The sequence below is a fragment of the Colobus angolensis genome, unplaced genomic scaffold (genome assembly GCF_000951035.1).
Source record: "Colobus angolensis palliatus isolate OR3802 unplaced genomic scaffold, Cang.pa_1.0 Scaffold226, whole genome shotgun sequence".
Lineage (NCBI taxonomy): Eukaryota > Metazoa > Chordata > Mammalia > Primates > Cercopithecidae > Colobus > Colobus angolensis.
In genome coordinates this window covers 311,113-335,965 of record NW_012115444.1, presented here as the reverse complement: position 1 = coordinate 335,965, position 24,853 = coordinate 311,113, and the positions used below count along the sequence as shown (strand labels likewise).

The 24,853-nt window shown below is 36.9% G+C and overlaps 1 protein-coding gene across 1 annotated transcript in view; it reads right to left on the bottom strand.

Moving 5' to 3' along the window:
* LOC105513266 (catenin alpha-3) overlaps positions 1-24,853 on the bottom strand; it is a gene marked incomplete at its 5' end in the record, with an annotated part of 370,337 nt that overhangs the window by 77,036 nt on the left and 268,448 nt on the right. The gene's annotated exons all lie outside the window — the stretch shown is intronic.

Genomic DNA, 24,853 nt, shown 5'->3' with positions numbered 1-24,853 from the left:
TACGTTAGCTGTGGTGTTGATGAAAAAATAAATGTTAGCTATGGTGATTCATGAAAAAATGTATAAATCTATCCATTCATCCATCCGCATATGTAAAAGATTTGCATCCCAAAGAACGGCTATTGGTTTTTTGTTTGTTTTGAGATAGAGTCTCACTCTGTCGCCAAGCTTGAGTGCAGTGGTACAATCTCAGCTCACTGCAACCTCCGCCTCTCGGGTTCAAGCGATTCTCCAGCCTCTGCCCCTCGAGTAGCTGGGACTACAGACACGTGCCACCATGTCCGGCTAATTTTTGTATTTTTAGTACAGACGGGGTTTCACCATGTTGGCCAGGATCGTCTCGATCTCTTGACCTCTTGATCCGCCCGCCTTGGCCTCCCAAAGTGCTGGGACTACAGGCGTGAGCCACCGTGCCTGGCTGCTGCTTTTAATATTTTTATTTTGAAAAGACCACTATTAGACTCCAGTATTAAATAATTTTTTTTAATGCCAGCCTGTTGTGTTAAGAAATACACCAGAGAAGATGAAGACCTTTTGATCTTCATTCCCAGGTGTTTATTATAGTAAAACTCAACCTAGAGATACCCTTCATAGACCTAGATACCTCAAGACAAAAGCATTTTTCTGATTCTAGGGAGAAACATATTATTTTGGATATTATATGTATCCAGCAGTTCATTTTTTATCAGCAGTCTGACTTTTAATATTTCACATTTTTTCTGTTGCTATATTTTAGTTATTTTTTTAAAAAAATTATTGATGGTAAAATTCATTCATTTTTATGGGGTACATGTATTATTTTGTTATTTATACAGGCATAGAATGTGTAATGATTAAGTAATGGTATTTAGGGTATCCATTATGTCAAGTATTATTTCTATTTGTTGAAAATATTTGAAGTCTTCTAGCTATTTTAAAATATTCAATACATTGTTTTAAACTATAGTCATCCTACTCTACTATTGAACATTTGAATTGCTCTTTTAACTGTATGTTTGCTCCCATTAACCAACCTCTCTTATCCCCCCAATTCCCAACAAACACCATGCCAAGCCTCAGATAACTATCATTCCACTTTCTGCCTCCACGAGAGCAATGTTCTTAGCTCTCACATATGGAGGAGAACGTGATATTTGTCTAACTTATTTCACTTAGCATAATGTCCTCCAGACTCATCCATGTTGTTGTAAATGTCAGGATTTCATTCTTTTATGGCTGAGTGTTTCATTGTGTGTGTGTGTGTGTGTTAATAAAACCACATTGTATTTATCCATTTATCAATTGATGAACACTTACGTTGATTTCACATCTTTGCTATTGTGAATAATACTACAATAAAAATAAGGGTGCAGGTATCCTTTTGATATGCTGATTTCCTTTTCTTTGGATAAATACTTAGGTGTGAAATTGCTAGATCATACGTTAGCACTATCATTAGCTTTTTGCAAAATCTCCATATTGGTTTCCATAAAGGCTGTACTAGTTTACATTCCCATCAACAGTGTATGAGTTCCCTTTTCAACATACCCTTGCCAGCATCTGTTTGTTTTTTTTTTTCTTTTAATAATAGTAATTCTAAATGGGGTAAAATGATATCTTATTGTAGTTTTGATTTGTGTTTTCATGCTAATTAGTTATGTTGAGCATGTTTTCATCTACCTATTGGTCATTTGTCTTCTTCTGAGAAATGTCTATTCATGTCCTTTGCCCGCTTTTTGATGGGATGATTATTATTTTCTCCTGTTGAGTTTAGTTCCATGTATTCTCTGAACTTTAGGCCCTTATTAGATAAACAGTTTGCAAATATTTTTAAATATTAAATATTTAAATAATTCAAATATTAAATATATTCTACTATTTAACAGCCTGTTTACTCTGTTGATTATTTCTTTTGATGTGCAGAAGCTTTTTAGTTTAATATGGTCCCATTTGCCTATTTTTATTTGGCCTGTGCTTTTGAGGTCTTAGCAATAAAATCTTCATCTAGACCAATGTCCTGAAGCATTCCCCCTATGTTTTCTTCAAGTAGTTTTATAATTTTGGATCTTACGTTTAGGTTTTAGCTGATCTTGATTTGAATTTTTGTATATGGTGAGAGACAGGGAGCTAGTTTCATTCTTCTGAGTATGATTATCCTGTTTTCCCAGCACCATTTATTGAAGAGCCATGCTTTCCCCAGTGTCTGTTCTTCCCAACTTTGTTGAAAATCAGTTAGTTATAAATGTGTGAATTTATTTCTGGGTTCTTTAATCTGTTCCATTGGTTTATGTGTCTATTTTTATGCTCATATAATGCTTTTTTTGGTTATATAGCCTTATGATATGTTTTGAAGCCAGGTAGTATGATGTGTCGTGTCCTTTTTCCTGTTCTTTTCCTCAGTATTGCTTTGGCTATTTGGGGACTTTTGTGGTTCTATTAATACATAATATTTAGGATTGTTTTTTCTGTTTCTATGAGGAATGTCATTGCTCTTTTGAAAGAATTCCACTGAAAATGTAGATTTCTTTTGGTAGTATGGATATTTTGACAATATTAATTATTCTGATCTATGGGTATGAGATTTTTTTTTTATTTTCTATGTCTTGTTCAATTTCTTCCACCAGTGTTTTATAGTTTTGCTTGTAGAGGTCGTTCCTTGTTTGGTTAAAATTATTCCTAGGCTTTTTTTTTTTTTTTTTTTTTGGTAGCTCTTTTAAACGGGATTGCCTCTTGATTTCTTTTTCACATTGTTCAGACTGATGTATAAAAATGCTATTGATTTTTGTATGTTGATTTAGTATTCTGCAACTTTCCTTAATTTACCAAATCTAAGAGTGTTTTCGTGGAGTATTTAGGTTTTTCTTAATATAAGATAATTTCATTTCATGGAGGGACAATTTGGCTTCCCTTTTTCCAATTTGGATGCCTTTTCTTTCTTTTTCCTGATTGCTCTGGCTGATAACCTTCAGTACTAGAATCTTGAAGGGGAGTTATAAAAGTGGGCATTCTCATCTTGTTCCAGATCTTGATAGAATGGCTTTCAGCTTTGCCCCAATCAGTATGATGTTAGCTGTGACTTTATAATATACGGCCTTTATTACATTGGGGTACATTCCTTCTAAATCTAGTTTCTTGAGAGTTTTTATCATGAAAAGATCTTGAATTTTATCAGATGCTTTTACTGAGCCTATTGAGATGATCACATTTTTAAATATTTCATTCTTTTGATATGATGTATCACATTTATTGATTTGTGTATGTTGAATCATCCTTGCATCCCAAGGATAAATCCCACTTGATTAACATGTATTATCTTTTTGGTGTTCTGTTTGATTCATTTTGCTAGTATTTTGTTGAGGGTTTTTGTGTCTCATTCATCATGGATAGTGACCTGTAGTTTTCTTTCTTTCTTGTATTCTTGTCTGGTTTTGGTATGAGGATAATGCTGCCTCATAAAATGAAATAGGGAGAATTCCCTCCTCTTCAATTTTGTGGAATGGTTTGAGGAAAATCGATGTTAGTTATTCTTTGTAAGTTTGGTAGAATTCAGCAATAAAGGATCCAATTCTAGGCTTCTCTTCATTGGGAGACTTTTTGCTACTGATTCAGTCTATTATGCATTATTGTTCTGTTCAGATTTTCTATTTTTTCCAGACTTGATCTTGGTAGGTTTTGTGATCCCAGGAATTTATTCATTTCCCCTGTGTTTTCCAGTTTGCAAATGTTAACTGTTAATAATAGTGTCTGATGATCTTTTGCATTTCTGTGATGTCAGTTGTAATGTCTCCTTTTACATTTGTGATTTTGTTTATTTGGGTATTCTCTCTTTTCCTGGTTAGTCTAGATAGCAGGTTATTTAATTTTTTATCTTTTCACAAAACCAACTTGTTGCTTTATTGATATTTTGTATTTTTTTTTTTTTTTTTTAGTAGTCTCTGTATCATTTAGTTCTGCTCTGATCTTTATTACTTCTTTCTTTGTACTAATTCTGGATTTAGTTTGTTCTTGCTTTCCTAATTCCTTGATGTGTGCATCATTAGATTGTTTATGTGAAACATTTCTACTTTTTTATTGTAGCAATTTATTGCTATGAACTTCCCTCTTAGTACTGCTTTTGCTCTATCCTATAGGTTTTGGTATATTGTGTTTTTATTTTCATTTTTTCAGAAATTTGTTTGATTTCCTACTTAATTTCTTCATTGACTTGATGGTTGTCTAGGAGATTGTTGTTTAATTTCTATGTATTTGTATAACTTCCAAAATTTCTCTTTTTATTCATTTCTAGTTTTATTTGATTGTGGCATAAGAGGATACTTGGTATGCTATTAACGTTTTAAAAATTTGTTAAGATTTGCTTTGTGGCCTGACATATGGTCAATCCTACAGAATGTCTATGTGCTTATGGGAAAAATGTATATTCTACAACTGTTCAATAAAATGCTCTGTAGATTGGCCTCTTAGTTCAATATGGTCTAAAGTGCAGTTTAAATACAATGTTTCTTTTTAAATTTTCTCTCTAGATAATCTCTCTAATGCTAAGAGTTGAGTGTTGAAGTCTCAATTATTACTGCATTGGAGTACATCTCTCCCTTTTGATGTAATAATATTTCCTTCATATATCTGGATGGTTTCATATTGGGTGCATATGTATTTATAATTTTTATATCCTCTTGCTGGATGTATCCCTTTATCTTTAATATAATGACCTTCATTGTCTCTTTTTTATTGTTTTTGACTTAAATATGTTTTTATCAGATATAAATAGAGATACTTATGTTCACTTTTGGTTTCTGTTTGCACAAAATATCTTTTTCAATCCCTTTACTTTCATTCTATATGTCTTTACAAGTTAAGTGAGTTTCTTGGAGGCAGTAGATAGTTGGGTCATGTGGTCCTTGTTTTTGGTTTTGCTTTTTGTTTTCAAATCCATTCAGCCCATCTCCCTTTATATATATATTTTTAGATGGAGTCTTGTTCTGTCAACCAGGCTGCAGTACAGTGGCACAATCCAGCTCACTGCAACTTCCACCTCCTGGGTTCAAGCGATTCTCCTGCCTCATTCCCGAGTAGCTGGGATTACAGGCATGCGCCACCGTGCCCGGCTAATTTTTCTATTTTCAGTAGAGACGGGGTTTCACCATGTTGGCCAGACTGGTCTGGAACTCCTGACCTCGTGATCTGCCTGCCTCAGCCTCCCAAAGTGCTGAGATTAAAGGTCTGAGCCACCACGCTATTTCTTTTAAGAGCAAAATTTAATCCATTTACCTTCAAGGTTATTATTCATGTGTCAGGACTTATTTCTGTCATTTTGTAAATTGTTTTCTGGATGTTTTCCTTTCTTTCTTATTGTTTATCATTAAGGTTTGGTGTTTTCCTGTAGTTGTACTATTTGAGTAGTTTCTACATTTGTGTGTTTACCAGTAAGTTTTATACTTTCCTGTGTTTTCATGATAATAGATATCATCTTTGCACTTTCAGATATAAGAACCCTTTAAAGGAGTCATGAAAACACAGGAAAGTAATAAATTTGCTCAGTTTTTGCTGGTCTGGGAAAGACTTTATTTCTTTTTTATAGCTGAAGGATCAATTTTGCTGGGTATAGTGTTCTTGATTGACTTTTTTTTGGTTCTTCTCCCCCCAGCTCTCTGAATATATCATCTCGTTCTCTCCTGATGTGTAATTTTTCTGCTGAAAAATCTGCTGTCAATTTTAATAAGGTTTCCTTTACATTTGACTTAACATCATTCTCTTCCTGTTTTTAGAAATCCTTTCTTTGTATTTGACTTTCAACAATTTGGCTATAACTTGCCTTTAACAAGACCTTTTTAGGTTGAATCTATTTGGGGATCTTTAAGATTTCTGGATCTGGATGTTTACATCTCTCCTAAGACTTGTAAGTTTCCAAGGATCATTTTACTAAATAGATTTTCTATGACTTTGGACTTCTCTTCAACTTCTGTTTTGAGTTCAAATTCTGGGAATGAATACCCAGAATTTGAAACTTTGGTTACTTTATGGAGCCCCATGTGTTACACAGGATTTGTACAATCTTTTTAAATTATTTATTCTATTTTGTCTGACCAAGTTATTTAAAAAATCCTTTATTCCCGCTATAAAATTATTTCTTGTGCATAATAAAATCTGTTGTTGAAGCTCTCACATGAATTTTGTATTTCATTCATTGAATCCTTAGTTCCAGAATTTTTGTTTCTTTTTTATGATACTTATCACATTGGTAAATTTCTCATTTATGTTCTGAATTGTTTTTTCTAATTTTTTTGTATTCTTTATCTGTGTTCTATTGTATCTCACTGAGCACTGAGCTTTTTAAATATTATTACTCTGTACTCTTTTTTCATCATTTCATTAATTTCTTTTTTATTGTAATATCTTGCTGGACAATTATTGTGTTTCTTTAGATGTGGCATATTTCCTTGACATTTAATGTTTCTTTTGTCTTTTCATTGATATATTTGTATATGGTGTAAGTCACTTCTTTATTTTTTTGGATTGGCTTTTGTAGGGGAAGGTCCTGAAGCTCTATCTGTAGTGTTGCTTTCATAGGGCACTTCAGCTTTGATTCTGGGTGTATGCAATGATGTAGCCTCTATGTGATTCATTTGTCTGTAAAGAGCCTCAGTGGTGTCTGTGATACCCTCTGTCACTTAGGCTGTGGCTGTTAGTGCAGGCTGTGGTAAGGCTTTGTAGGGGGTGGGAACTGCAGGTGGGTTGGTCCTCAGGCCTCAGTGGTGGGCCAAGCATGCCTGTCCTTGGGACCCCAGGCAGCGTGCATGGACACCAAAGTAATTAGGTCTAAGCAGGCTAATTCTTGGACCTCCAGGTGGCTTTCTTGGGTTCTGGCAGTGGCAGTATTGGGTCATGTGGTTCATTAAGCTCCTGGGTAGCATGCACGGCATGAGCAATGGCCATAGCTGTGACAGGACAACCCTATGGGCTCACAGATGAAACATGCTTCTGTTAGTGGTGACTGTGATGAGCTGAGTGGGCCTGCCCTTAGGCCTCTGAAATACTTGCACTGATACCAGTAGTAGCGGGTGGGGCAAGATCATCCCCAGGTCCCTAGGCAATGTGCCCAGGCGTGGGGGATGTTGCCAGGCCAGACAAGCCTGTCATTAGGCCCCCTCTGTTGTGCCACTGGTATAGGCTCTGGTCGGCAGGCCAGATGAAACCTGGGCTCCCCTGGTAAAGTGCTGGGTGGTGACCACAATGGCAGCCATGAGCAGGGAGAATCCATCCTCGAGGCACGTGCAAGTACACTGTGGGCCTGTTTCTGGGAATTGGGGTTATTTTCAGTGACAGCAGCCGCAGCCAGTTGGCTCTCAGGCTCTTGGAAATATGTGCTGCAGGGTCCAGAATTGGCGGAAGCAGCAGCAGTGGGGAGAGCCAGTCTTCAGAGCATGCGCAAGCTGAGGATTGCTGAGGAGGCAGAGTTGCTATCAGTAGCAGCAGCCCCAGGCAGGCAAGTTTCAAGTTCTGGGAGCACATGCTTTGGCTTTCTTTGTCCCAGGGGCACTCTGCTTTGCCTGCTACACCACCCATACCCTGGGGTGCAAGATGCTGTGTGTTCTATAGTGCTGAGGACCCTGCTGTTCTGCTGAGTCTAATCACTCTCATGCCACTGCAGTCCTGTAAGGGATGTAGGGAGATGTCAGTGGGGTTCTAGAGATGTAGGAATGCAGGGGCTGCTGGGCCCCAGGGAGAGATGCAGTCTGGTTTGGGTCACATTCTCAAAATAACACTGTGCTGCAACTGCTTAGGACTCAGGGTGTGCGTGGGACCCAGCAAGAGCTACCTATGTGGAGCGATGCCATCACACACTATCCAGGCTGCTCCCTGTGGGAGCCTTATGGTCTGCAGGGGTCAAGGAACTCTCCTGTGACTAGGGTGGCAGGAGTCTATGATGGGAATGTGGACTGCTGGGGCATTTCCCATTTTCCCACACTGGGGTGACTCTCCAAGCTCTCAGGTGATCCTGACCAAGCTGGCTGCCTTGCTTCCCTGTTTTGTTTGTTTGTTTTTTTGTTTTGCTGCAGGTGTTTCCTGACACTCCTCTGTTGAATTCCAGTGTTCTGTCTTAGACGTTGTATTCAAAGTATGATTGCATCCTTGCTATTTTAGTTTTTCTTTGTGGAGGAGGCAATTGCTGAATGCCTCTAATCAACCATTTTGGAGTCCCTGTTCCAATCTTTCTCTTTTAAATCTGCTTTCACAGTCATTAATTGTGTTTTGTTTTTATCCCATTATTTATTCTCCACAATTGATTCAAACATGGAAAGTCCAAGCCTAAGAAATGTGTAATCTAAGGCCTTCCACATGGAAACACGAATTAAATTCATCTTCTAGTTTGTCTCATAGTGGTTCTCCTGCTTTCAAAGAGGAGTTACCCCAAGACTTACCTAAGTAAATCCATTAATTCTAGCATCACTTAAAAGGAAAATGTTGACAGTATTGCTGAGATAAGTGAAAAAAAAAATCCAGAAAAAAATGAATTAGGTCTTAGGACAATGAAGAAGAAGTACTGAAATGACATAGTATCTGTTCATCTAAAATAATCCAGCCAAATGTTGGTGAAATATAAAGTCTGGTGCTGCACATTGGTCAATTGGTATACACATCTTGGGTTAGCCAAGAGGATACTACAGTTGGAAGTGGAGAGTGGTGGCCTGGGTCTCTTTACATGATCTTACCCCTCCCACCCTTTGATCTGATCTTGTTTGCTCATTACTAAGTTATGCTATTTAAGCATCATGATTTAAGCATGAGAGAAAGAAAGAAATTTTCCTATAGGGAAAGGATGGGATGTCTAAACTCAGAGAGTTCCAGAAAGTCAACAAGGCCTACAAGAACACCATTCATGTATTCTTCCTTACATGGTTTATTTTGGTTCCTCTCAGTTCTCCCTGAATCTGTTTACTTGCTTTTAAGTAAAAGAAAAACGTCTGGGAGTGGCTCATGCCTGTAATCCCAGCATTTTGGGAGGCTGAGATGGGTGGATCACCTGAGGTCGGGAGTTCGAGACCAGCCTGACCAACATGAAGAAACCCCATCTCTATTAAAAATACGAAATTAGCTGGGTATGATAGTGCTTGCCTGTAATCTCAGCTACTTGGGAAGCTGAGGCAGGAGAATCATTTGAACTCGGGAGGCAGAGTTTGCAGTGAGCTGAGATCATGCCATTGCACTCCAGCCTGGGCAACAAGAGTGAAACTCTGTCTCAAAAAAAAAAGGAACTATATCACTATATCAGAGTAGTTGAGCATAATATAAAGCTGGAGTCATGTTATCTTGGTTCCTAATGCCACAGAATAAAAGTTGAGTTGATTTCAGTATTCTGCAAGGTAGGAAAAAAGCAAGAAGTACGCTTTTAAGTTTTGGAAAAATTTTCCATTTGTTTCCTGAGTGAGTGACCATTTTGATACAAGAACAACATTTCTGTGAGAAAAATCCATACTGTTTTTGACACGTTACTGTGAATGGGTAGCTAAACACCTATATAATTGGATCCTTTCACCAATAACTCATTTCTTTAAAGATGTGCAACTGGACTGAAATATGATAAGGGGATATTTTTCTATCTTCTCTTTTTTGAAAAAAATAAATGAATGATTATCTGAATGAATGTAGCTGTTCCATCCATTTAAAACCTCTTCTCTCTATATTTCCTAACTCTCTACTGAGTCTTACCACACTGAATTTCAGGACTTTAATTATTAGATTTCTCTTCCTTGTCCCTAGCAGAGAATAGGGCCCTGAAGAGACAACTCACTAAAGCAATTGTTTTGATGCTTCAAAGGAAAGAGGGATAGTGAGGAGGGGAAAAAGGAATAAACTAGCTAGAGTGAGAAAAGAAAAATTCTGAGAGACCAAAATGCAGTTGCTAAAGAAAAGACAGGGAGTGAAAACAATCTTGGTGCATATCTTATTTATGCCTTGAACCGACCTTGAGAATAGACGCCCTAATATTAAATCCAATAAGATGTGTTATTAGAAGAAAGTCTTTGTTCACTAAGAAGAATAGCACTATGTAGTGATAAAAGACAGAGTTGATTCATGCAAAGCTAAATGATCAAAGAACTCTATACCTGAAAATCTGAACCTAAAATACTTGTGCCCTGTAAGCCAAAAAAGGCCCTTTCATTGCCCTTGTTCCCATGGTGCTTCTCAAAATCATTATTAGCAAGTTTCCCTGTAAAAATGAAACAGCATGTCTAACACAATGGAAACCTCGTCTCATAGATGGTTATCATCACACGTTTTCTCTGAATCTGCTGACAAAGTTTGCTTTGTAATAAAATAAAATCAACATCAATCATTACAATATTTGAGTTGCTCTTATCAAATTTACTTTACACATCAGGCAGGACTAGATGTTATGTACGTGGTTATGTCCAAAAAAGGCATTGCATTTCATTATTTCAATGCATCTCTAGAGAAAGTTAAACTTAAATAAAGCTGTCTACACTCCTGAAAGGCAATGAATCAATTTTCAAGGTCTTAAACAATGGACAAAGGTTGTTTCTAAGGAGAGCAGCTAAGTCTCTCATAGCTTAAATGATAGACAGTGTTATATCTAAAGAGCAGCTAAAGTACCTTTCCCCTCAAAATAGTAGGTTTCCCTGTTTCAAAACCCTGGACTGATGAAAGGGAAATTACCTCTAGTTTCAAATGCATACCTTGTTAGGAGACCACTATCTTAAACACATGTAGAACCTAAAAGTAATGATAATATGCTATGCCAAACCACAATTATTCTCTTCCTCATGTTCTTAATTAAATGTATTGCCTGGCAAGCTTCCTACTGAATGCCAAACAAAATACTCATTTTACAAATGAGTCTATATTATGCCAAACTTCGAGAGGATTCTACAATTACTGAAACTGTGATAAATTTTTAAAATTCTCAGCCTGAAATGTACTATGTAATGAAGGCTTTTTAAATTGGGAAATATATTCAAAGGTTGTTTGCTGCCTTCATTTTCATAATGGGTTCTTGGGATCTCCTGTCAGCAAATAGCATCTTAAATTACTGCATTGGATCCTACAGAAAAAGAACTAGAGGAGAAAGGGTTAGAGATCAAAAATATTTTAAAGAAATCAGAGGTCAGAAGTCTTTAATAAACAGTGGTTACAATCATAATCCAAAAAAATAAAATAAAAAGCAGATCAAGCTCTGAAGTAGAGGGCCTGCCACATGCAACTAGCTGAGGTAGTGCATATGTTAATTAGCCATTCAATTTTTATACATACTTCAAAACATCATCTTGTATACAATAAATATATACATTTTGTCAATTAAAGAAAGTAAAATGTAATAAAGATAATTTTAAAACATTATGGATTAGAAAGTATAATGAAAAAGGCTACATAACCCAGTGATGGTAATACCATAGACATTTTATTAAGATAAGTGAAAGGAATATATTTGAAACTTAATTTATTGGCTTGGCATAAACCTGCCAGCCATTTCTGACACTGCCCCATCCTTGACTCTCTTTCCTATCCCTGACCTCATCTCATTTCTGGCATTCATCTCCTCCCTCCTTTCTCTTTTGATTAAAATGAGAAATAAGAAGATGGTAAAGGTGATCAGAAACAGGTCAATTAACTAGGGCTATGGTTTAAAAACAAAAAATACCAAATGTTTTCATAGAGTTATTTTGTCTTTTTAGGGATAGTGAATATCTATGAAATGATTTGGTAGTTTCTGCTATTGTGCGAAAACAAAACAGAAAGCTTAATTATATTATTTATATTTTTAGTCCCTAAATCTTTGATAACATAATAGTATTAAAGACCAAAAACTTTCTCCTTAATCCTTTTTTCTTTTGATATTTATATAGAATAAGTCCCATAACATAGTGGTTCACTTTATAAATGAACACAGTAATAGCATATATTTTCTTCTGGAATTAAGAGCACATTTAGCATTTTCTGCTTGCCAAACACTATTCTATACACACATTAATTTTACCAGTATAATAATCCCTACGTTTATAGTTACTCTTGTGCTTGTTTTGCAGATGAGCAAACTGACAGACAAGTTAAACATAGCTTGACCAAGTTTCACAGCTAGTAAATACTGAAGATGGGATTTGAACTCAGGGAATGTGCCTACAGAGTCCACTTTCAACAACTATGCTATGTTGCCTCCCATAAAACACATCGAGTTAAAAATTAAAATATTAGAATATCACCTTAGCCATTGATGGACATGACCAGTAATGCAACAGATTGAAGACCAGGGTTAAATATAGGTGATGGGTAGTTGGGAGGTCCACCAACAATGACTTTCTCAAACATAACAGCCTCAAGGAATACAGCCTAAATCTCTGTCCCAGTACAATAAAAAATATATATATACACACACACTACATTGCATAGATTTCAGGGGTCATGACAAGTGGTTGAAATGTCCCCAGTAGCCTACAGTCCTGGGGTTTCTTTCTTGAGATATTATTACTTCTTTCTGTCTCTTATTCCCATTACCTTTCTTCCCTCTCTTCTTCTCCCTGGGTTCTGAACACTACACTCAAACTCAGCCATTCCATGTGCCTTGCTACATGGGAGATTGCACTTTGATGTTTATTTATAATATAACAAAGGGAACTTTTATCTGAGACTCTTAGCTTCAGAAACAATCGTTTTATTTCTAACATTCAAATTTAATGCTGCAATAAAGTAGATTGAAATGAATACAGACTTGAAAAATAAATTTTGTCTGCATCCCAGGACTGCCACTGATTAGCCATGTAGTCTTCAGTAGGTGACTTTGCTGGTCGGAGCTTATTTTCTGTTCATTAAAGTAAAATTGTGGCATTTGTCACATGGTAAGGAATAGAAAATCAAATGGTTTACCAACATTTGGCACATAGTAGATGTTCATCGAATGTCATTTTTTCTTTCCTTTTCCTTTTACAAATAATTATATTTTATAAAAATCTACTTTTTCGTTTTATTTACTTTTTACTGTTCTTAAGGTACATCAGCACCTTTTCACTTTTTTTTGATTCCAAAATTACAGTACTTGCCAGATAACACCAATGAATGGATTATATTGAGTTCCTTCTTACACCTGCTGACAGTAGTACTTTGCAGAGCCTTGTCCATATATTCTTTCACTAAGAAAAAAGGAATATAAAATATATACACACACAAACTCTCCCTCTGTGCAGTTGTTATTGTTTATAGTTGTTATTTAACTCCTATTACAGAATTTATTTACTCTTACTGACAGATATTTGTGGTAGCATAACTTCCTAGGATTAAATAAATCAACTCTACAAGAATAGAGCTAAATTATAAGAGTAAGGCAATTCTACTACCAGAATTCCCTTACTTGTAATTCTGTATTAGATAAAAAAGAAAAAAAAAGTAATTATCATGGAAGCAACCAAAAATGATGAGTTGAAAAGAGATATAGACTCAAGCAAGGACATACTGTTCTACTATTCAAACATGAAACTTTAATTAGGCAAATTTCTCCCTCTGGCTGTTACTTTCTCTTGTAAAGTGTCATTCTAAAGTTTTGAGGACCCCATAAAAGTTCTCGGAAAATCAGCTAATGAATAATCAGCTACCAATCATGTTGAGTAATTAGTATCCTGAAGAATTTTTGGGATTCAAGTCTAAAAAATGTATTGCTCCACGAAAGAGGGAAAATGTTTGTCTGTCATTGTATATATTTGTCTCATTTCTGTTTCTCTTGTTTCATATTATTCAGATTAGCCTAACTGCTATTATATCAAAACGTCTTAGTAGCTCAGCACAATACAGTTTATTTCACTCTCACATCATGGTTGCTGCAGATTGTAGGGTGGTGGGCTATGTACCACGTAGTTGTTCAAGGACCCAGGTACCTTCTATCTACAAGATATCCTGTCCCCTAAGGCTGCAGAGCCCTCTTCAGGGAGTCATTGCATCCAGATATCCAACAACAGAAAGGAATGAGAATAGATCTCATAGGAGACTTCTAGGGTTGGAACAGAAATTGACACACATCACTCCCACCCATATTCTAGAAAGGAGATACAAGGACTCATGTAACTGCAAAGAAAGCTGGGAAATGTATTCTATTTGGTCCAGGAAAGAAAAGAAAACAGGGTTTTATGAACTCACAGCATTGCCTTTGCACATGATCCCAGGAGTGCTAAAATCCTATATTTTATTTATTTTCATTTCAGCAACAAAAGGCGGTGTTCCTTGTGAAAGGAAATTTTGGATGTCACCAAGTAGATGGGAAAAATTGGCAAAGAACTGAGGCACTTCACTAATATAGCTGTAATTACACGACATATACTCTGCCTGGGCACAAGACCAATTTTATTTCTTATTTTGAAGTTGTCACCATCTAGAGGATCTATTATTAAAAACAAAAATTACAAGAATTCTACTTTGTACATAATAATAGTGTTCCATATTCAATGTTGCATTTGCTTATGAAACAAGGATAGAGTGTATTTCCCAGATTTTTTGGGAAACCAAACTGGGAGAATACTTTATTACTGTTGCTGTTGCTGCTGCTGTTGGTAGTGGTGGTGGTGGTGGTACTAGTGATGCCGGTGGTGGTGTGTGTGTATGTGGAGAGAGAGCGAGAAAGAGAGAGGGAGAGAGAGAGAGAGAGAGAGAGAGAAGGAATTCCTTTCCTCAAATTCACAACTACTTTTCTAAAGAAATCCTAGACATAATTTTTTTTCTGTTCTTCAGTCCTCAAATACCCTAATTTACCCTTTACCTGTTAGTATTGTAACAAATCCTAGACAGATTGTAGAATTCGTAGAATAATTTCATGGAGGGAAAAAAAACCCATGAAACTCATAGGCGAAATCAAAGGTAGAATTACAATGAAGAATTTCTTTGGCAAGGTTTGTTTTTTGTTGCATTGCAGGCAAAATAAAGGTCAACAAGCCAAATAATTTTGATTTTTGTCTTTAGTAAAACAGACTATTTTCTCCAGGACGTTGTAAGTCTGAAGCTTTAATATTTTTGTGTGTGATTTTGTACTGAAAACATATATAATAACAAACATTATTGTGTTATTATGTGCTTACAATGTTCCAGACACTGTTGCAATTGCTTACTTTTCTTACTCACTTCTCATACCCAGCACTGCTGCGTAGAGCTACACACCTTTCGCACTACACACATTTAAGGGCATTCACAGCATGGTTACGCCCGTAATTGTGCACATCACATCATATGCTGCTTTGCATGCCCACTCTGCTCCTAAAATCTATTATCTTTGTCCAGTAAACAAGAAAACAGAATTTGAGATGCTCAACAGTTTTTAACTTTTCTCCAGCATATAAGAATACAGGTCAGTTTCAATTGAATAGCAAGGAGTTTAAATCCATGTTTTCAGAGCCAATTAAAAACAAATCATGCGGTGAAAGTATCACCATAGGTTTTATATCAGTATGCATCTTAAAGCACTGAAATTCGATGGGTGCTTCAGAATCAGTGGAATGTTTTATATGTTGCAAATAAATACACAGAGACAAGATATTCCTAGCCATTGTTCTAAGTGGGTCTGATAATCCCAAGGATTATAAAATAAATAGCCTCTTCTTTGGTTGCATTTCTTTCATCAGCAATCTGGCATTTATCTTTTTCTTTTCCTTTTTTTCCTATTCTACTTGGGTCTGAAAAGAGACCAAGGGGGGAAACTACTGTTGTTTTCTCCTCCAATTGGACATTTTGTTCAAAGAGACATGTAACTTAGTTGTGGGGGTCCATGATTGACCATCCGATGTTCCCTAGAACCAACAAAAATAGTCATTAATGTTAGCTAAGAAACTTTACACTAGTGAAAACTGTGGTTTCTAGGTAGAAGTTCTTCTAAGGACTTCAGCCTATTTTTTGACTAAATTTGTTTGTTAGAATATCTAAAAAGCATAGCTATCCAAGAAACACTGCCACTCTCCTCTGCTCTCTCTTTCAATGGCAAGGAAATTCTTGCATCACCCTAAAGAGAAAAGTAGAGTTGGTAGTTGCATGCATTCTAATTCTTACTGTTCCCTCTATAACCCATGACTGGCATCACTCTTGTATCAGTTGTTCTACTAATTTTCCTTCATGCAATTCTTGCATTAGTTTCTTACTGTCAATGTAAGAAATTATTAACCAACGTGTTGACAATACAAATTTATTATTTTATATTTCTTGAACTGAGAAGTCCAAAGTAAGTTTCACTAGGCTAGAGGGGAGGTGCCAGCAGTGCTGGTTCCTTCTAGAGGCTCTGAGAGGCGAATCCATTCGCTCATCGTTTTCAGCTTCTAGAGGCTGCCTGTATTCCTTGGCTTGTGGTTTCTTCTTTCATCTCCAAAGCATATCACTATAATGTGTACTTCTGTTGTCACATTTATGTCCTTCTCCTTTCTGTTCTCCTGTGCTCTTGAAAAGACTCCTATAATATCATTGGACCAACACAGATGATTTACAATAACCTCTCTTCACAGGTTTTGGGAATTTGAAGGTGGACATCCTGGAGAGCCATTATTTAGCCTACACAGTCCTCAAGAGTCACTACCAAGAAGTCAGAATCAGTTCCTATGATGAAGCTATTGATTTTCCTGCATTTAAATCAAATCAATCATTGGGATAAATTGACAGTGTTATGGTGATTATTTCTCTAGATTGCCAGTTATTTTTTAACATGACCTGTATTATTCCAACTTCCAGTGAAAGGGTCAGGTTCTTGGTTCCTAATTATTTGCTAGCTGTATGCTCCTTTACTTACAATTCATATCAAAGCGGGGTGGCCTGGAAAAATCTGGAGACCTGAGAGAACCAGAATTACCTGGGAAGACACCTTATATATCTGGTGCTACTCTCCTTCCCCCATATACCACATATTAAGTTTAACGTGCCTTTTCCCTCTCCTGGTGTTACACATTATATATACACATATACATTCCCTGAAAGCACATAAGGCTCTGGCATGGGGCAAGAGGAAGAAGGAAAACCTCTTCTAGGGTAGAAGAGAACATTTCTTTTCAGGTGATTATTACATATACTCATTTCCTCTTTGATACCCATGGGCCTTGAAAACCCTAGCACATGTTTTCATAAGACATTCAAATACTATATAAGTACTACATACTCAAAGGCATCGCTTAGGGATGACATTATAGTTAAAACTACCTAATAATCCCCTTAAAAGCGATTGGTTATTGAAACTGTGAGATGTGGTATAAACTTCTCAGTGGTGACTCTCCAGACTCATATGAGTACTTGAGTAGTAAGAATGCACAAGGAAAACCTTTTTTTTTTTTTTTTAGAGGGAGTCTTGCTCTGTCGCTCAGGCTGGAGTGCAGTGGCACAATCTCAGATCAATGTGTGCTCGGTCTCCTGGGTTCACGCCATTCTCCTGCCTCAGCTTCCCAAGTAGCTGCGACTACAGGCACCCGCCACCACGCCCAGATAATTCTTTTTTGTATTTTTAGTAGAGACGGGGTTTCACCATGTTAGCCAGGATGGTCTCGATCTCCTGACCTCGTGATCTGCCCACCTCAGCCTCCCAAAGTGCTGGGATTATAGGCGTGAGCCACCGCACTGTGCCAGAAAGCCATTTTTATCTTCCCTCATACATGAGAAAGTTGCCCCTGTAATGTTCTCTTCACCCACACCCCACCACACTCCGCAAACCAAAAGACTAAAAGTCACTATTCATTGACACCTTCTCTGGACATAATGGGAAATCTGTACTCAGCACCAACATTTGAAAACAGGTCTTTTCTTGCCTTCCACACATTACTTCTCTGAGTGTGCACATTAGTCAAAGTCAATGTACTGTAAATACAATCACACTCTCTGACTGTGGGAGTCCTTCTTTTTCCTGTTGGCAGTGGCCTCAGCATTAATCATGCACATGATTCTTACAGAGTCTGGGCATGTTTTCCAGCTTCACTTTAAACCACCCTGATATACTGACTGCCCCTACTCCTTTCATATCAGACCAAATTTTATAAGCTCAGAAAATAATTACTTTCAATTTAGGAAAATAATATAATTTAGCCATTATTAGTTAGCATCTGACCTTCTCAGAGCCTACCAACTCACTTCTTATTCTTGTCATGGCATAATATTATTCTACGGTCCAGTTGAAGAAACACACAAAGGCGAAAGAGCCATTAACTTAGTCATGACCAATCACAGCTAATAGATTCAGTTCAGAGTTAGTTCAAGGGTCTGCCTTGCCACCAGTCTCAGGCCTTGTTGTTGTTTCTGAGATGACAAGGTCTTTGGCAGCTGATCTTTGCCACCCGCAGCCCCCCCGCCACCATTCTAGTCTGGTATAGCTACAGGTCATTAAATTTTAGGATACTGTAAAACTTACGATTTTCAATCAGCTTATTCAGACTGAGTATGACTTGAGACATGCTGAGTTATGCAGCTAGTTTTCATGTTAATGTGTCACTTTTGCTGCTCTCAATTGATTTACATGCTTTATTGAATTATTATATTGTGCAGTGACCCAAAGTCAATTTTTAAAGGGTACGATTTAAAAATTTTAAATAATCAGCTCTAGTTTAGACTCATACATTATTTAAAATTATTTTTTTCTCTCCATCAGATTATTTAATCAGTCAGGTATTAAGCCTTAGTATCCATTAGTTATTTTTCCTGGTCCTCTTCCTTCTCCCACTCTCCACCCTTCATGAGGCCTAACACCCAATTATTTACCTATTGCAAAATGATACAATATAATGCCTCTTCAATTAACAAATGTTAAAACAAAATCACTGTAATACGGTAGTCATTCAGCATCATGTGCAGCTGTGAGTGATCCTCCTTCTCATGTGGATGTGTCCTTGCCATAAAAAATTTTGTGCCTCAGGACAAAATAGACTAACACCATACTTAAATATTTGGACCTGGCACCATCTGGAGGGTCTTCTGTTGGTGTCATTCTGAAAGGAATATAAGCCAGGCTTTTAGATCCTTCCTCCCTCCCTTCTTCCGTTCCTTTCTCCCTCCCTTCCTTCATTTCCTCCTCCCTTCCTCTGTCCCTCCCTTCCTTTTCCTCCTTCCTTCCTCCCTTCCTTTCCTCCTTCCTTCCTGCCTTCTCTCTTCCTTCCTTTCCTCCCTTCCTCCTTTCCTTCCTCCCTCCCTCCCTCTCTTCCATCCTTTCCTCCTCCCTCCCTCCCTACTTCCCCTCCTTCCTTCCTAGAAGTTGTGCGTGTTGTGGTGCTCCCCCAGCAGTGTGCCTTAAGTCACACTGCCAGGATGTATTAGGCCACAGCCTTTTCTCTACAAAAGATCTATTTCATTTAAGGTCTGCCAATTGGCTTTCTGAAAATAGGCCTCAACCTTTTCCTGAAATACTCCTGAAAACCATATGATGGCATTTGAGCATATAGAACCGGGCTGAGAAGGCTGCCTTTCTCTACTGCCTGGAACTGCTCCCCAGACCCCAGTGTTTCTTTTTGAAGACAATCATTGAAACATGAGATACTGGGTCTCAATTAAGTGAGGTTATTTAGGAAGAAAAGATAGAAAATGAGAAAACCAACAGCCATGTGACAGGAAGGTTACTTTGAATATATTCAAATCCTTTGCACTTTTCAGGAGGAAACTCATAGAATTTATTTTCGTGGCTTACACATTGGTGCTGAATAACATTTTTGCCCCTTACAGGGAAAAAAGATGACATTTTCCCAGAAGACTGAAATCATTAAGACTGTGCCTGTTCCATGGGATCAGTTCCAAGAAGTCTAATATGTTTACGCCAGGAGCTGGCATCCAAAAGGCGTCCCTCTTCACGTTGAGCTTTTGGTGTCTTAAACAGCAAAACATTCATAGCTTTAGCCAAATAGGTTGCTTTGGGGCTTCTATTTTATTCTCTGTCCAGAATAGAGTCTTTACATGCTTTATCTTCATTCTCTATATGTCTGTTTATTTATGTTATATCTGCATTATCATGCTACTGTTATGTATAAGATGTATACAGAAATATACATTTTAAAGAGATCAAATAAAGATAAAAGAAACTATTTTAAATATTTTGCTAATGATAATGTCATTAAAAACAATCTCAAGATGCAATATTCCCTCAGGGGAAATTTATAAATGAGTATTAGAGGATGCAAATTTGTACTTCAGGCCGGGTACAGTGACTCACACCTGTAATCCCATCACTTTGGGAGGCCAAGGTGGGCATATCACGAGGTCAGGAGTTCAAGATCAGCCTGACCAACATGGTGAAACCCCATCTCTACTAAAAAGACAAAAATTAGCCAGGTGTGGTGACACGCACCTGTAATCCCAGCTACTCAGGAGGCTGAGGCAGGAGAATCACTTGAACCCTGGAGAATCACTTGAACCACTCCAGTCTAGGCGACAGAGTGAGACTCCATCTCAAACAAACAAACAAACAAGCAACCAAAAAGACTTCTGTACTTCATGTAGTCTTCTTGATAACTAATTTTACTGAACTACTTCTTTTCAATTTTGACTGGATAATCACTGATTTTATTTTGCAATATTGCTGACCATCATCTCCTCCTAAGATTAAGAGAATTGCCAATTCTGACATCTTCTTGCTCTGTTTGGGCTTCCCTTTTAATTATCCTTAATGCGTAGTTTATTTTATAAAAAAAATTAAAACAATGGGTCACACTTAAGGAGGATTATATTAGTTACAACTAAATAGTGTAATTCATAAATCTAGGTATGCATTGATTGTGATAATGTTGAAAGCTACAGAACAAGTGACAGCACCACAGACAACCCTTTAATAAAGCTCTTGTCTGGGATATACACTAAAGGATAGTGTCAATGCCAATCATACATTAAATCCTAGGAAAGTTACAATTTTTATGTTTTAGATAACAAATATAAAGAAACTTTCTAATGTTTTCTTTTCACTCTCCAAAAGAACATCTTATAGCCCCATTTTGAAGACTAATATTTAAAGCCATAACTCCAATGTTATTTTTTCCAGCGTATATTTCCTGTTGCTCAAAGCGGGGTAGAAACCTTTGATTTCTTTGAACATATCTATCATCTTACCCATACCTCTTTTGAGACTGTCACCCCTTTCTCCCTTAGTGTTATGTATATAGATATCTTAGTTCTTGAACAAGATTGTAAGCATGTTGAAGGCGCGGTCCATGGCTGACTCATGCTTCGTTTTCCCAGAGAATCCGGAGACAGAACAGTAGAGAGACTAGCCATGGTCTTACACATCGCAAATCTTCCAAAAATATACATGTCAAGAGATGAATTAATCAATTCCTTTATCTGAGTTGCAAATAAGCTTCAAGTTTTTGAGTTTTATTTTGTATTGTTGGTTCTATTAGGTATTTCCAAACAAAAGATTATGAGAAAGCATGTAGAGAAGAGATGGAAGGAAAAAAAAGATATTCATTTTTTTGAAGGTTCAAAATAAAGGCGACATTCATAATGGATAATCATTTTTGAAACCAAAATAGGCGGTGAATGATTGTCCTAAAACATTGTTCATTCTAAAATTGTTAACATGCATCTACCTTCAACATGTTACTATCATCTATAATGTAGCCTCCTTCCCCTTTACTAAATTAGTTCCAAATAGAAACTATGAATGACCATAAGGACCTATTTTTATTGCTCCTCATTTCAGATGCTGGATATTAGAGAAGTAAGTATTATCTAAGTTAAAGAATAACTAAAAATCAGTTTATTCCTCTAGCACAGATGCTGTAGTAAAGACAACAGGAATTATTTTTAGGGACTTTTTAGACCAACAAAAAACTAAAAGCGAGAGGAATTCAAATTGAACTGGAAAGCATTGTTACAAATAATAGTAAAAGATCTAAAGAACAAAAGAGAGCTTATTTTTAAACATAACTATTATTTTAGAAACATGGAAGATAATAGCTGAAGGGCTGGGAATTGTAGGTTCTACTCTGTCTTTTAAGAGCTGAGTTTGGGCATCTTTTATAGGAACTAGTTTTCCACACACTCAGATGGCTCCCAAGGATCACTGAAGTGAGATGAATGATTTAATTTTCCTTTCAAAGGTTATGTTCAGATTATTATGCCATGCACATGAAAATTGATTGTCAAGAAAGTGTGTCAGGCTAGGCTTGGTGAAAACTGCAGAGGTTTCAGCTCTGACAAACTGTACAAAATGTAAGCAGTCAGTCAATTCATATGCATTGCAAGGCCACCACTACCAGAAGGTGGTCTTCTACTAGAGTTTGGGTCTTGAAAACTAGAATGCATGTCAACCAACTAAGAAGAGATTCTTAGTGGGCATAAGCCTATGTTCTTGCGGCAGTTTCTACTTTAGCAATGAATAGGTTAATGTCCCCCTGTCACTGGCATTTGTAGTCATCCATTTCCATGGGATGATACCTCATGCTGGCTAATCCTTTGTGAATTTGAAATACACAATCCTACCTCATCCCTCACTTCACCTAGTCTACTGCTTTGAAATGAATGAAGTCTCAATTTAGAGATTTTAGCCTATCTGTGGTCACCATAGATGCCACTCACAATTCCCCTCCAATGCATTTATTTCTCTCTTCTTGGTTATACTCCCTTTTCTCTTCCTCCTTCTTGGCCACATTCTCCTCCTGTGACCTCATCTTGTATATTTTATCTTCTCTTTCTCTTCCTTTTCTCACTCTTGCTTCTTTTTTATTCTTTGTCTCTTCACTTTCTCTTCTCCCTTATTCCCCTTTATTCTCCTGCTAGTTAAAACTAGAGACACTTGTTACTCTTACATGTGAATTGGACAGGTTGCTGCTCCTTGGTTTCACCGAAGTTTTAATGCTATCCACACTGGTAAGTTTTAATTGTATGGCATTTTGCAACCTAAACAAATTTCCCACATATATTGCATTTTTGATATACATAGCAAGCCTGGAGTATAGGAATGGCAGAGATTATTAGACACAATTACAAAAAAAAATTGATGTGCAGGCAAGATTGTGGCTTGACCAAGTTCCCACTGCCAGAAATGTGTAGAGTAGGGGTCAATCAAGCCTGGCACTTCTGATTCTTGTCCCGTGTTTATACTATTCCAGTTTCCCAGTTTCATTTATTGTCTTTAGGGCCAAAAATCAACACACAGCAACTCTCTTTCTCTTGTTTTAATTGTAAAAGAGTCTAGTTTACCAAGACATTTTAGAAAAATTGATATCACTTCCATGAAGGGTTTTAATTCACCTGTACATTTAACAGTTGTTCATAATTTGTTATGTGTGTGGCACTTTGTTATGCTGTATGATGGATAAAAACAAGAATAAGGCAGGGCCCCTGCTCTCTGCAACACAGAATGACTGGATGAAAATGACATCCCAGTGGAAAGACCATTTTGAGAACAGACTGTTCTCCCTATTAGATCTTAATCTTCATGGATGCAAAATAAAAAAGTGGCTTATTCAGCCATCTATTTGTTTATTAATTTATTCATCAAATTTATTTATCGTGCATTTTTACCATAGACCAGGAGTTTTCCTAGGCATTTTCACCCATAAAGTTGAAATCAAATAGGGAAGACAGTATAGTTAAAAAAGCAAATGAATATGTAAACAAATAACTGGTAATAAGGTAGTTTCAGATGCTAATAGATGTAGGTGAAAATGAAACCGGGTCATATGATAAAATACTTGGTTGGTGTGGGGAGAATATTAGTTGAAGGAAAGAACAATATCTGAATCAAATTTGGAATTGAAAGAAGTTCTCTAATAACAATAAGTGAACATGAATAACAAAAAAGACAACCATTACATTTAAAGTCCAGTTGGAGTTGTAAAAATCTGATCCACAGAGATTTCCCAAAGGAGGTAATTTCTCTCTTCAATAAGTACCCTAAACCATACATAATTAAAGGATAAAACTAAGTAAAATGAGACAACTGCATAAAAAATACATAATCATAGATAATCAGAGTGGGCATGAATCATGATATTTTACAATCATAAATGCCTTTGACCTATATAATTATAGAAACTAATAGTTGAATGGAAACTTCATGGTCAATTAGTCTGGGGTCTCTCAACTGTGGAAATAATTTCTACAAACTCCATGACTAACAGCTATCTAATTTCGCACTGCATATTTCCATATTAGGGGCCTATAACTCCATGGGATAGTTTTCTTCTTGCTGGATTGACAGCTTTAACTATTAGCTATTTCTTTAAATTCAACAAAAGTCTGCTGAATTCCACAAATTGGTCCTAGATCTCTTCTCTGGAACAACACAGAATCCGCTGGCTACAGTGCATCATATATCGACTCTTGTCACCCAGGCTGGAGTGCAATGGGACCATCTTGGCTCACTGCAACCTGTGCCTCCCCAATTCAAGCAATTCTCCTTCCTCAGTCTCCCTAGTAGCTGGGATTACAGGCATGCACCATGACATCTGGCTAATTTTTGTATTTTTAGTGGAGATGGTGTTTTGCCATGTTGGCCTGTCTAGTCTTGAACTCCTGACCTCAGGTGATCCACCTGCCTTGGGTTCCCAAAGTGCTGGGATTACAGGTGTGAGCCACTGTGCCTGGCCTCAATGTTTCTTTTTATACACTGTGTATGTATATTATTTTCATGAAACACGATCCTAAAGGGAAGAGTGCGTATTAATTTAAATAGTTTAGTATATTATACCAACCATTGTATTGAGTGGGCCAGCATTGAAAATATGCATTTTGTCAAAAACTGTAAGTCTATATAAGTTACATATGAGTATCAAATAAAATTATACGTATGGACCTGAACTATGGCAAATTTTAAAATAGTGGATCCTAGAGCATGTGCATGATCCAGACCTGCACTGTTCCATGCAGGAGCCCCTAGCAATAACATGTGTATATTTTATACACACATGCACACATCACACACTGGTATTTTGCTAATGCACTTTTA